We start from the raw sequence: 12,514 nt of genomic DNA, 5'->3' as shown, positions 1-12,514 counted from the left end.
GTTCTTGGATTCTGGCTCTGCCACTTAGCAGCCGAGGGACTTGGGCACGGCACGGCCCTCTCCCAGCCTCAGGGGCCTCATCTGTGAAGTGGGGACGAGGGGCCCTGCACCGCGGCTGAGGCCCGGCCTCTGCAGGGGCCTCCCTGAGTGGGTGGGTGTCACAGCTCCCTGTCCCTGCTGTGCCATCAGCGCATCACAGCTGGGTGCATTTCCCCGAAAGCCTTGCTTCTTTCCTGCCCCCAGGAGGCCTGGGAATGGGCTGGCAGGGCCACTGGGTTTCCAGACTGATGCTGTCCCCACCTGCTGCCTCCAGCCTAACAACCCCCAATCCTCTCCCCCAACCTGCGGAGCTTCGTCAGGGCCTGAGTCCCCAGCAAGCCCCAAGGGACACCCGCACTCCGTCAGAGAGCTGGAGTCCGGGGGGAGGGAGGCACCGGCTGGAGGCCACAGGAGGGGGCAGTGTCCGTCCTCCGCAGTGGCTGCCACTCTCCGCGGCGTTGGCCCCATGCCCCACTACTCCAGCCTCCCTGAGTGCTTGGCCTGTGCAGAGGCGGCTGCTCGGCTTGCAGGGACGAGAGGCAGCAAAAGGGGCTCTCAGGCGTCCCCTGCCTCCAAAGCCCCCGTTCGGCCAGTCTGAACTCGGGCCCCACCGTGTGCCTGCCCAGGCCAAGTGTCAAGCCCAGAGCCCTGCCCTGGTGGCTGTCTGCCTGTCCGACCCCTGCCTCCTCTCTGGCCAGAAGGGCTAAGGCTTACAGCCACCCCCGTTCCACCCTCAGGTGCTCAAGTCCCACTGAGGCTGCTGGGACCAGCCTTGGTGCCCTGCAGGACTCTGCTGCGCGTGCGTGTGGGGAGGGGCTTTGTCCCAGCCGTAATCCAGGACAGCCCATGCCTCTCCCTCCCGGGGCCTGGGTGGGCCTCAGGCCAGCTCTGGCCAGCCACCTCCCTACCCTACCAACTGCCATCCGCCGCTCCCCAGGGCCACAGGTGCCTCCGCCAGACCTTTTCCACCCGGCCCCAGGGCCCCGCCCCGCTGCCGGGCCCTATGCTGAGTACTTCCACTGCGTCTTCTGTCCCCAACCCCCTTTACATGTGGGAAAACTGAGGCTCAGAGAGGCACGTGATTGCCCAAGGTCACTCCATGAGCCAAGAGTGCAGGGACTTGAACCCCATGCTGCCTAGACCGGAAGCCCTCAACTTGACTGCACTCCCCACCTCCCTGGATGGTCCTCCCCCCACCAGACTGACCGCCCCTGGGTTCCTGCGGCAGCCACTACTGTCTGCAGCATTTTGTCCCCGGCTGCCCGGCTCCCTCTGCCCAGCACATTTGGCTCCCTGGCTGATGGCGTCCTCCCTGCAGAGGGCCTGGGTCTCACCCAGACTGTCGGGGGCAGGGGCACTCCTCGGACACTAGAGAGGGGAGGTGGGCATGGGATCTGTGCTAGGGACAGCCACTCTCTCCACCTGGCCCTGGCATTCAGGAACCACTGCAAGGGGCCTGGGGCCTGCAGAGGGCTTTGGGGTGTGCGCAGCCAAGAAGAGGGGCCGTCATGGAGGACTTCTTGCCTTCCTCTGGAGCTGTCCACTGGCCACAGCCCCCATCGACCCGCCCCAGGCAGGGCCCTGCCCTTCACATGCCCCTGCGTCAGGGCCCCTCTGCTCCCCAGGGCCCAGGAGAAGGGGACAGGAGAGAGGCGGGGAGCGCATGTGGTGTGGCTGGTGACTAACGCCGCTGGGCTCCTGCCAGCACGTCGGCTGGGCTGCCCAAGAGGAGCCTGCGGCCTCTGCCCTGCACTGCCCACCCTGTGCCCCTCACCCCTGCAGCCAGCCTTCCCAGCTTCTCCCCTTCCTTGGGGGGTGCATGCCAGGACCGGGGGAGCTGGAGAGACAGGAGCCAGCGAGGCTGGGGGGGCACAGTCATGGTGGGGATGCAGGGAGCAAGGGGAGGGAATGAACTGGGGTCTGGGAGACATGCTGACCCGTGTCCAAGTGGCCAGGAGGAAGCGATGGACGAAGGGAACCTGGCGGGAGGTTTGGAGTGTCCCGGGCACAGGGGAGGAAAGTGGGGGAGAGATGGCCTGGGCCCCATCCCTGCCTTCTGGGCCCCCATCAGACCCCTCCTTCTCCCAGGCCCTGGATGAGGCTCTGGACCCTGGGCTTTGGGGGTGAACAGTGCGGTCAGGTGAGGGGCACGGCACCCCTGTCTCCATCCTGCCGGCAGCACACCCCAGACCCCGTTTCTGCGGCTCTCCCCGCATCTGAGGGTTTGCGGGGGCAGCGGGTGAGGAGTAGGTGGCTCGTGGCCTGTGGTGCAGTGAGCGTGGTGGTGGCCTCCTCTCTCCGGATCTACCCCTGGCCCAGCCTGACTCCCCCACGATCTGCCCCACCTGGGCCTGGGGATGGAGGAAGGAGGACCTCCCTCCATGGCTTCCCTGGGGCTCCCACCATCATCCCTGACTGCGCTGCTCGCGCCTGCACCCCCATAGCCCCAGTGAGCCCCCAGATCTCAGAGATCCCAGGACCCAAGGGACCCAGACAGAGGCCCAACCTCTAGTGGCAGCCCCTCCCCCACAGCAGACAAGCAGATCCCAGGAGGCCAGAGCCCCCCACTCCACTCCATATGGGGCCCCAGGAGGTGGGGGAGCCTCAGCACCTCCCTACAGCCGGGCAGGGAAAGAGCTGGGCAGGCCCCAGGGGGCTCACTGCTCCCCAGGACACTCTGCCTGGGGACCCGAGCCCTGCCCTCTGCTCGGATCTCGCCTAGCCAACTGCCTGCGTCCTGTTCGCGTCTGAGAGGCGGAGGTCCTGGGGCAGGTTGGGGTCCGGGTCTCTCTGCTTTTCCCTTTCCAGCTGGGCTATCGCGACCAAGCCGCCCAATCCGGCCACTTGTTGTCGCCACCGCCTCCCGGGCCGCCTTCCCGGTGGCCCAGGCTGGGGGTCCCGCAGCCCTGCGGGGAAGGGGCTACAGCCGCAGGTGGGGATGAGGCGGCCCCGCAGCAGGCAAGAGCAGGGCAGTCGCCCTCTCCCCTTCTCCGGCTGCCCGAGCAGATTGGATTTTTAAAGCGACACGAGCGGAATGTCAATTCGAGCACAGAACCGCTGGCGGACGCCGCGGAGGGGATCAGGATGGGGGTGCTCTGGCCGGGCGGGCCGCGTGGGGGCGCAGCTCGGACCCCACCAGAGTCCGCTGCGTTGCGGCACCGTCACGGCGGGCTGCGCGGCCCCGTGACCCCGCTGCGGGGCCGGCAAGTTTCCGCAGCGCGGGGGGCACGCGGCCAGGGGCTGGGCCGCCCCTCCGCCTCGGGAACCCCCAGTGCGGAGCCCAGTGGTGCAGGCGGTCCTGCCTCCCCCCGCAGCTGCTCGCTGGGGCGCCCACCTGGCAGCCGGCACCTGCGACAGCCCCCCGCCCGCTGCGCCCCAGCCGCGCTTCACCTGGGCGCACAGGTAGGAGGGCCGGCGGGCGGGGGTCCCAGCGGGGCACTCACCCTCCAGTTCGTCCTCGGGGATGTCCACGGGACGCTGCTCCGACAGCAGGTTGGGCACGGTGTAGATGCCCCGGTACATCAACGCCGCCGTCACCGGGTGGAACGGCATCTTGGAGGCTCCGCGCCCGCCCGCCGCAAACTTTGAGGCCGGGGCTCATGGGCCGCCGGCGGCCCCGGGGGCGGCTGGAGCGGGCAGGGCGCGCGGCTGCGGAGGGCGGCGGCGGCCGGGCGGGGGGCGCCCCGCCGGGAGCCTAGCGCCCCCGCGCCCCAGGCCGCCGGGCCATGCCGCCCCCTCCCTCGTCGGGCTCCCGGCCGGGGCCCCGCAGGGACGCCGGGGGCGGCGCCGCTCGGGCCTCTCCGCTCCGGCCGCCGCGCTAGGTGCCCGCCGCGCCCGCTCCTCGGTGCCCCGCGCGCTCCGCGCCGCTCGCCGCCCGCTCGTCCGCTCGCCGGCGCGGCCGCCCGGGCCGCCGCTCCGACTCTCGCCGCGTCGCCTGCTCGCGCTCGCTCGCTCTGTGCCGCGCCGGCTGCGCTCCCCGCCTCCCGCCCGCCGCCCGCCCCCTCCGCGCTGCCCCCGCCCGCCCCTTCGCGCCGCCGGCCCCAGCGGCCGCCCCAAACCCGCCGGGGCTCCTTCTTCCCTGCGCCCGGTTCCCCTTTTCCCTGCGTTTCCTTCGGATCACTGTCTCCCCCTATCCCAAGTCTGCGGCCACCAGGACCAGGGCGGGGGTGGGTGGGGGTGGGGCCCTTCTCTCCTGCCCTTTGGCTCACCTCCCCCACCGCCCCCACCGGGAGTGGAGAGCTGGCAACCGACCACCCCAGACCCAGACAGGTGAGGTCCGCCCCAGGCGACTGGGTCTTCCAGAAGAATCACCGTTTTGGTGCCAGGAGCTGCTCCAAGGTGGGGAAACTGAGGCTGAGAGAAGGACGTTGACCAAGGTCATGGGCAGGGACAGCAGGCAGGAGCTGGGTTCAGGTTTGGAGCAGGCTTTCCTGCCCCATGGCTGACTCCCGCAGCTGACCTTGCCGACCACAGCAGGGCCCCAGCTTTGGATCCTGCCTACCACTCAGCCTGCATAGACAGAGCCAGGCCTGTCCCATGGCCCCCGGGACAGTGAGGGGCAGACACAAGGCCAGCTGCCTGTGGCATGAAGGCCTGTGGTTCATGTGGCTGCAGGTCTTAGTGCGTGTGCGGGGCTTTGTGTGCGTGGTGTGCAGGGCAGTGTTTGAAGGAGCAGCACGTGCATGTGGTGTCTGTCATCCAGGAGGGCGTGTATGTGCCACCGGGTGTGTGCACATGTGTTTGTGAGTCCACATGTAGAGGAATGAGTGTCCAGAGTGTTCGTGGCCACCTGTGTGTGCCAGGGCATGAGGAGGTGTGCAAGGCCTGGGGCTGGGAGTGGCGTGGGTGCGTGTGCACAGATGTGTGTGGATGTTCATGGGGGAGGGTGACCTTCTGCCCTGGACACAGCCCCAGCTCTGGTTGCCACCCCTGAAGCCCCCATCAGAACTGCCTCCCTGCGCCTTCGGTCCAATCAGCCAAAGGCCCCAGCAGGAAAGCTGATTGTCACAGCCCTGCCCGGCCCTGCCCTTTCCAAGCTGATTACATTTTTCTGCTTATTTCTGCTTTTGTCACTGATTAATCACAGCCCTGTCTTGGGGTCTGGAGAGACGGGGCTCGGTGAAAGATGCCCGGCCCCACTGGGCTGGGCCAGGCCTGCGCCCAGCACGTCGGGCACTGCTCCGGGGGAGCTCCCAGCAGCCACAACCCCAGCCGTCTGTCTGTCCATCTGTGTCCCCAGGCCTCTGTGGGCCAGCTGGCTGCCCGTTAGGGCCTGGATCTGGGGTGTGTGGGGCCCCAGAAAAGCCCCGCCCCAAAGCTCCCCTCGGCCCCTGTCCGGTTGTCTGCGATGCCACCATCGCATCAGGGGCTGAAGGCTCTGAGCCCCCTCAGGGTTTTGATGGAGCAGAGGCATGAGGAAGAAGAGGCCAGCACGCGTCAGGCTCCTGCATCCACTACCTCCTCGCTGTGGGACTGTCGTTGTGTCCCTTAACCTTCCAAGGCCTCGGTTTCCCCATCGGGGAAGCGAGGGTGGCAGTGCCGGGTCCCAGGCAGCAGTAAGCAAGATGTGATGTAGCAAATGAAAGGTGCCTGGCAGCACCTCCTGCATCCGGCGTTTCCTATTAGCGTGAAAATCCCCCCAGAGGAATAGGGATTAATAATAATTATAGCTTTGAGTATTGATTGAGCATGGGAGCCACAGTGGTATTTACCGTGTGTTTGGGCTGCGCAGGCCCCGGGCCAGCCGGCTCTGGATCAGGCCCCCGGCTGGAGCCTGCTGCGGGGCTGGCCGGGACTGCGGCTGCTGGCGAACGTGTTGGCGCTCACCCGTGCAGGGGCGGCTCCGGGTCTTGCTGCCCAGGAAGGGGTAGAAACAGTCCCTGAGTAAACCAAGCAAAAGCCAGTGAGCCTGCCTCGTGTGGCCAGGCCCCGTGCGTCCGCTGAAGGAGCCTGTGGGTGTCCACAGAGACACGGCCTCCTCCGGAACCAGAACCCGGGCCTGGGTCTGTGGCCTGTGACTAGCAAACTCCCTGAGGTAGGCTCCCTCCAGGCCAAAGGGACAGGGCCCACTGGGGACTATAGCCCCAAGTTCATGTGCACCCTACTGCTTGGCCCACTGCTGTCACCCCAGTATCCCGGTGACTCAGAGCAATCCCTGTCCTCTCCCCTGGTGCAAAGCCACAGCCCATGGCACCTCAACCAGGTGCATGGCACCATGTGCCATGTGCCACAAGCTGCACCTGCTCCCCTTCTAAGTCTGTTGGGTGAGTACACGGGCCACGCACGGGCTGTGCTTGTGACCTGCTGAGTCCCCCGCCACACCTCGGAGCGGAGTACAGTCTGGTTCCAATTTATAGATGAGGACAGCCCTGCTCAGAGAGCTGAAGGGACCAGGTTGGCCATCTGAGGCACAGCTGGGGGCAAGACCTGGGCCATGCTGACCTTCCAGGCTCAGCAGGAATCCTGTGGCCTCTGGGAACCACCATCGATCTCCTGGGGCCACCATTCCTAAGTACTGAGGTTCACGGGGCGACCCATGGGTGCCAGGCTTTGCACCCTAGCCCAGGAGTCAGAGGACGAGGGCCAAGGCTGCAGCTCATGATATCCACCAAAAGGCTGGGGCAGCAGGGGTGGGGGGTGAGGGGTGGCACAGTGTTTACAGAGGGACATCGAGGCAGGACTTGAAAAGTCTCTGGACATGGGGTGGAGGAGGATGCGGCACCACGAGCAGTAGGAGTTCTGCATGGAGAAGCCAGAACTCCGTGTGACCTCGCTGAGCCTTAGCTTACCCACCTGTTAAATATTATAGGAACATAGCCCTTGGCATGAAGGATTCGATTCTGCATGCGAACGAAGTGCCTAGTGCAAGAGACATGGTAGCTCTTACTGCAAGTCAGGGGAAGTTAGTGACAGGAGCCAGGGTGAGCAAAAGCTCCGAAGCATGAAAGGACCACGCTTAGCTCTGCAGCGTGGGGTCTGGGTCTGTGCCCCCAGGTCTCCTGTGCCCGACCCAGGGCTGGGCTGGGATTGGGAAGGTGGCAGGGGCTGGGTGAACATCTGTCAGATGAATGAATGAGAAAATGAATGAATGAATGATCACCCCCTTGCCCACCCGCCCTTCAGCATTGCAGCCCCGTCCTCTCCTCCGTACGTCACAGGAGCAGATGGCATGATTGAAGGGTGTGAATTATGTCTGTCGCTCCCCCATCTGGGGAAGGTGCTGCTGCCATCACACTGCGCTCCCTGGGGTGCCCACCGGGAGATGCATGGGCCTCGGGCCCTCCCAACAGGGATCTCCACGAACCTCCCCAGCTAATCCTTGGCTCAGGGGGCTGGGAACACCGGGAGAGGCGACCCACTGAAACCTGTGACTCTGGGAGGTTCCCCAAGTGGCAGGGACACAAGGGGAGAGAAGTGGGGACCGCTGCATCCAGAGGCCAGATCTCTCCCTCCCTGAGACTGAGCCGAAGACCGGAGCCCTCTCCTCTCAAGACCAGCCTGGTCCCCAGGCCCGTGGCTGGAGACCTCTCTCCTCCAGGCCAGCACCCTGTCCCTACCCAGTTCAGCACCAGGGAGAGCTCCCAGCAGAGCTCAGGGCCCAGCTGTGGAGGGTGACACTGTGGAGGGACCAAGGAGAGGCAGCCACAGCAATCAGTGAACCCACTGTCCAGAGGCGGACACCAAAGAGGAGGGGATAAGCACCAAGTTCAAGGTCGTGCCGGGACCACTGACCACAGCCCTGTCTGAGCCTGGGTCCTTCTGGAAGAGAAAGTGAGGGAGGTGGGAGAGGGTGTCGAGGGAAGGCAGAGGCTATGGCCTCTGCTCCTTGGCTGAGGAACAATATTGTTCCAAGGACCCGCTGGGGACAGTGTCTGGAGGTGAATAAAATATTCATCGTCCGGGCAAACTCATGAAGTCACTTGATGAATAATGGAATTTATAGACTCGAGATGCAGACCGGGCGGGGAGGGGTGCAGAGGCCTGCGTCTGCTCTGATCCCGGCCCTGCTCTGGCCACCCACCTCCGAACCCTCAGAAGCCCAGCTCCTGAAGGTGATGGGAGTGGACAGGACAACAAGGGACAGAGTCCATGTGAGGGACTCGGGCAAAGGGGACAGAACCTTGAATTTGTTGCTCTGTGAGAAGGAAATTGGTGATTGCAAAAGAGCAGTAGGAGTCCCAGGTGGCCGAGATAAAGCCTGACCGCTGTCACCAGCTCTGTGCTCTCAATGTGGCACCTGTCCTGGCCTCAGTTTCCTCTGCTGTGAAATGGGCTTGATGCTGGACCCCCCCCCGCCCAACAGCCTGCTGCAAGGACCTGCTGAGATGATGAAGGCGGGGGTGGTGGGGGGGCTATTGCTGCTGTCCCTAAGGCCGGACCTTCTGAGCCTCCCTCTCCAGCCCTCCATCCCCCGAGCCCAGGCGTGGTCTGCCCCGGCTGCTCCAGGTCCAGCTGGCAGGCGAGGCAGATGTGGCCTCCGAGGACAGAAGCTTCCAGCCCTCAGGGCAAGGGTGATGGCCAGGGCTAGAACCAGCCTTTCAAAGAGAAGGGCCTGGTGGGGGAAACTGAGTCTGGGCAGAGGTGAGAGGAGCTTGAGGATGTCCAACCTAGGAAATCACGGACATCCTGTCCCTGGTGTCCTCTGTGGTCCCCCCAAGGAAGTGGGAGCCTGCGCCGAGGCCTGGGTGGGCTGCTGGCCGGGAGGCTGCGCCAGGGGTCAGGACCCTGGACAGACGGGAAGAGTCCGCGGCTACTGCAGGGCTGGCCCTTGCTCCAGGCCCACTTCCTGAGTGACAGCTGTGGCGGCTGGCGGGGGACGGAGCACGAGGCAGCTCCTAATTGCTCTGGGGCCCCAGAGCCCTGCCTCAGTCTGCTGCCTCTGACGAGCGGCTCAGCGGCTGCCCGGGCGGCTGCCCCCTACACTAGGCCCCGTCTCGGCGGCCCGGCATCGGCCTAGGGGGATGGGCAGGGTTTGAAAGTCACCTCTCCTCGCCAGGGTCTTGCCACCCTTGGAGCAGGCGAATCTGGGACCCTGCAGTCGCCCAGGGCCTGGCGCCACTCTTCCCGGCATCTCTGCGTGTGACATAAAGGGCTTGTGACTGCACTTCCACTCCAGCCGGGAGCCGCGCGGGGGCTGGAACGCGCAGACCCGGCAGGTGCGCTCTGCGGCCTCACCTGACACCCGCCCTGCCCTGCTGGTGGCACGAGCGTGGCTCTGGGGTCAGAGGCCCGGGCAAGTCGCTGGACCTCTGATTACTGGGAATAAGGGCGTCCGCTTCTCAGGGTGAGCGCAGAAAGGCCAAGTCCAGGGAGGTGCTGAGCCCAGGGTCCGGGACAACACAGGCGACAGCCTTTAGCACACCCTCGGGCCAGGTTCTCAGGTCCTGGCTGCTTCCCTGTCCCCAGCTGACCAGAAACCCTCCCGCTGCCCCGCCCCACCTCTGCCCCTTTTGTTTTGTGGAAGCCACCAGTCCGACACTGCCCCGCACGTGGATTGCTGCCTCCACCTGCAGCCTGGGTGCAGCATGTTTGCATACCTCCAGGGACGGGGAGCTCACCCTCCAGGTGCAGTGGCCAGCACGTGCCTTAGTCCCTGGGCTCTGCCTTTGTACTCAAAGATCTCCCCTGCTTAGAGACAAAGCACTGAGGGCCCCTAAAGGAGCCCCTGCGTGTCACCTGGGAGATGGACAATGCTGACCTGTGATTCCCCATGAGAGTGGCACCTCCCTCCTCAGTGGGGGACACCCTATGAGGTTGACACCCTGAGCCTGTGGGCAGGGGACATGGGGGCCAGGATTTCAGAGGAGCACTGGAGCACCCTGTCACTTGTCCTAGGGCTTAGCTGCTGAGATTAGCCTGGCACAGAGACGGGCCAGGGAACATGGGACAGGCCCATACTGGAGGCACCGCCCAGGGAGGGCTGGGCTTGGGGGCCCCTTCACACCACGCCCACCAGCTCTGCAGGGAACTGGGCTAAATCCTTTGGAGTCCCTGATGTTCATGCCCTAGGACGCCAGGCGTGGTGGGTGGAGGGATTCCCTCCAGGGCCGGGCCAGTCCCACATCCCCGGCCGACCCCCGACAAGGGTCTGTCAATGGGCCTCGAGGCCTGCAACGCCCCGGTTGTGTCGAGTCTAAGTGATGATAAAATCGACAGCGGTTTAATTGGTAATTTTAATCCTGGACAGAGCAGTAACGGCGTCACTAATTGGATCGTTAGAGATCTGTGCTTTATGGCTGTGTAATTGGAGGAGCTGCAGGGGTCCGGGGTGAGCCGGGGGCTGTGTGGGGCCAGGGGCAGGGAGCTGGCGCAGGCCCCTTCCTGGGCCGTGGCCGGGTCACCGCGGCGACCGCCTGCTCTCTGGTTGAGCCTGGGGAGGCTGAGTGGGGGCCGGTCAGCGGTCCACACATCATCCTCCCAGACCTGGGTCCCATCAGGGTGGGAGGAGCAGGCCTTGGGGAGCACTTCACAAAGGGACCCCAAACCTCATCCACCAGCCCCCTGCAGATCCGGGTGGAGGGACCCCCACCTAGCCTGGCCGCTGCCTGTGCCATCATCTGTGTGTCCCTGGGCTCACTTGGGCTTACGAGCAGAACTGCAGCCCGTGCCCTGGCACTGGTGGCCCCGGGACTCTGGGTAACCACAGGGTATCCTCATTTTAGAATAGGAAATGTTCTTAAGTCCTGTCCCCCGACCACTTCTCAGATGGGGAAACTGAGGCCCAGGAGGGGAGGGGACATCCCATGGGTGCTCCACAGCTGCCCTCAGATGTGCGGGTGAGGCACAAGTTCACCAGCCCCACACACGTATGCATGCCTCAGCAGCACGTGAGCGCCCAGCCCCAGCCCAGGCACACGGGGAGGACATCGAGAGGTGCCTTGTGCTGGGCTCGGCTGGGTGGAGCATCCTTTGGATTGTGTTCAAAGAGCTAGAATGATGCCAGGCACAGGGGCGCTCATCTGTAACCCCGGCGCTTTGGGAGGCCAAGGCAGGAGGATTGCTTGCGGCCCGGAGTTGGAGGCTGCAGTGAGCTGTGATGCCACTGCATTCTAGCCTGGGCAACAGAGAAACTCTTTCTCTTTAAAAGAAAAATCAAAAACCCAAAAAGCTAGAACTGTGCCTGTCACTCAGCAAACATTTGCTAGATTAATGAATGAAAGAAAGAAGGGAAGGAAGGCAGACAGACCTGGGACAGAGGGTCTCTGTCACATGCCCCACCCAGTGGTCCTCCAGGCCTCTCCCACTGACCCTCCAGCATCTCTCATTGGGCCCCTGACCCACCACCGGTCACTCCTCCAAACTTTGCATGGTCCCCTCCCAGCCCACCGATGGCTCCCACCTTAGGGCCAAAGTCACCACAGGGGTTCGCAACACCTCCCTCCTCACCTCTCTGCTCTCATCTCCTCGCACTCACCTGCTCAGCTGCCTCCCCTGCCCTGCCCGTCCATGGCCGAGCCAGGCACACTCGGCCCCAGGGCCTTTGCACTTGCTGCGTCCTCTAGCAGGATGCTTTCCTCCCGCCACCTTCCTCACAGCCCACTCTTGCAGGTCTTTACTCGGAAGTCCCCTTCCTAGTGGGCCTTCTGCGGCCACCTAAGCTTAAAATATTTTTAAAATGACGATGCCTCTTCTCCCTTGCCCTGCTTTCTTGTCTTGATTTGCATGTGCCTCAAGGGACACGCTGCAGACTTGCCTTTCCTGCCTGCCGCTGGGTTTTGTTCAGGGCTGCGTCCCTGGTGCTGTGGCACACAGCAGGTGCTCGTACATAGTTGTTGGATGAACGAAGACCTGGAGTGGCCCTGGGAGGTAGGGGTAGGTTAGGCGCGCGGGTCGGGGGAAGGAGTGGTGGCCGAGACACCCCTGGCCGTCCCGTCCCGGTGGCTGCCCCGTCTCCCCCACCCCAGCAGCAGCTCAGGGAAGCAGCGCCCGGGCGACCGACACCAGCAGGTTACTCGGCAAGGTGGGGCTGGGAGATAAAAATCTTTGTCCTCCTGCCAAATGCCACGGCACCCCACGTCCTCGGACCTGTCACCTGCACTTGCTCTCCCTCGGCCAGGTGCCCTGTGGCCTCTCGCTGCCCCTGCATGCTCTGCTGACAAGGAGTGCCACCTCTGACAGAGAGGGGCCCAAGAAGACCTTGGTCACAGGCAGGGGACAGTGCCGGAGATGCCACCATCAGCACGGGGCGGGTCACACCCCAGCCCAGCAACACCCTGCCCACCTGCCTGGCCCGGCAGCCTCGGCGTGGCCAGGTGATGTATGGCCCGCGGGGCCTGCCAGGAAGCGACAGCAGACGGATGGCAGTGCCGGGCAGGCGCAGGGCCAGGAGCCTCGGGCAGGGGGTGGGGAGGCGCCTGGCTCTGGAGAGAGCCCTTCCCGGAACGTCACCTCGCTGACCGAGGGCAGGACGGCGAGTGCGGAGCCGTCCCGGGCACGGCTCCCAAGCGCAGGCCCTTCGTGGGGGGCAGTGTGGGGA

This window comes from Microcebus murinus, chromosome 22 (assembly GCF_040939455.1).
Source record: "Microcebus murinus isolate Inina chromosome 22, M.murinus_Inina_mat1.0, whole genome shotgun sequence".
Classification (NCBI taxonomy): Eukaryota; Metazoa; Chordata; class Mammalia; order Primates; family Cheirogaleidae; genus Microcebus; species Microcebus murinus.
The sequence above is the reverse complement of the archived record's forward strand: the minus strand, read 5'-3'. Positions refer to the sequence as shown.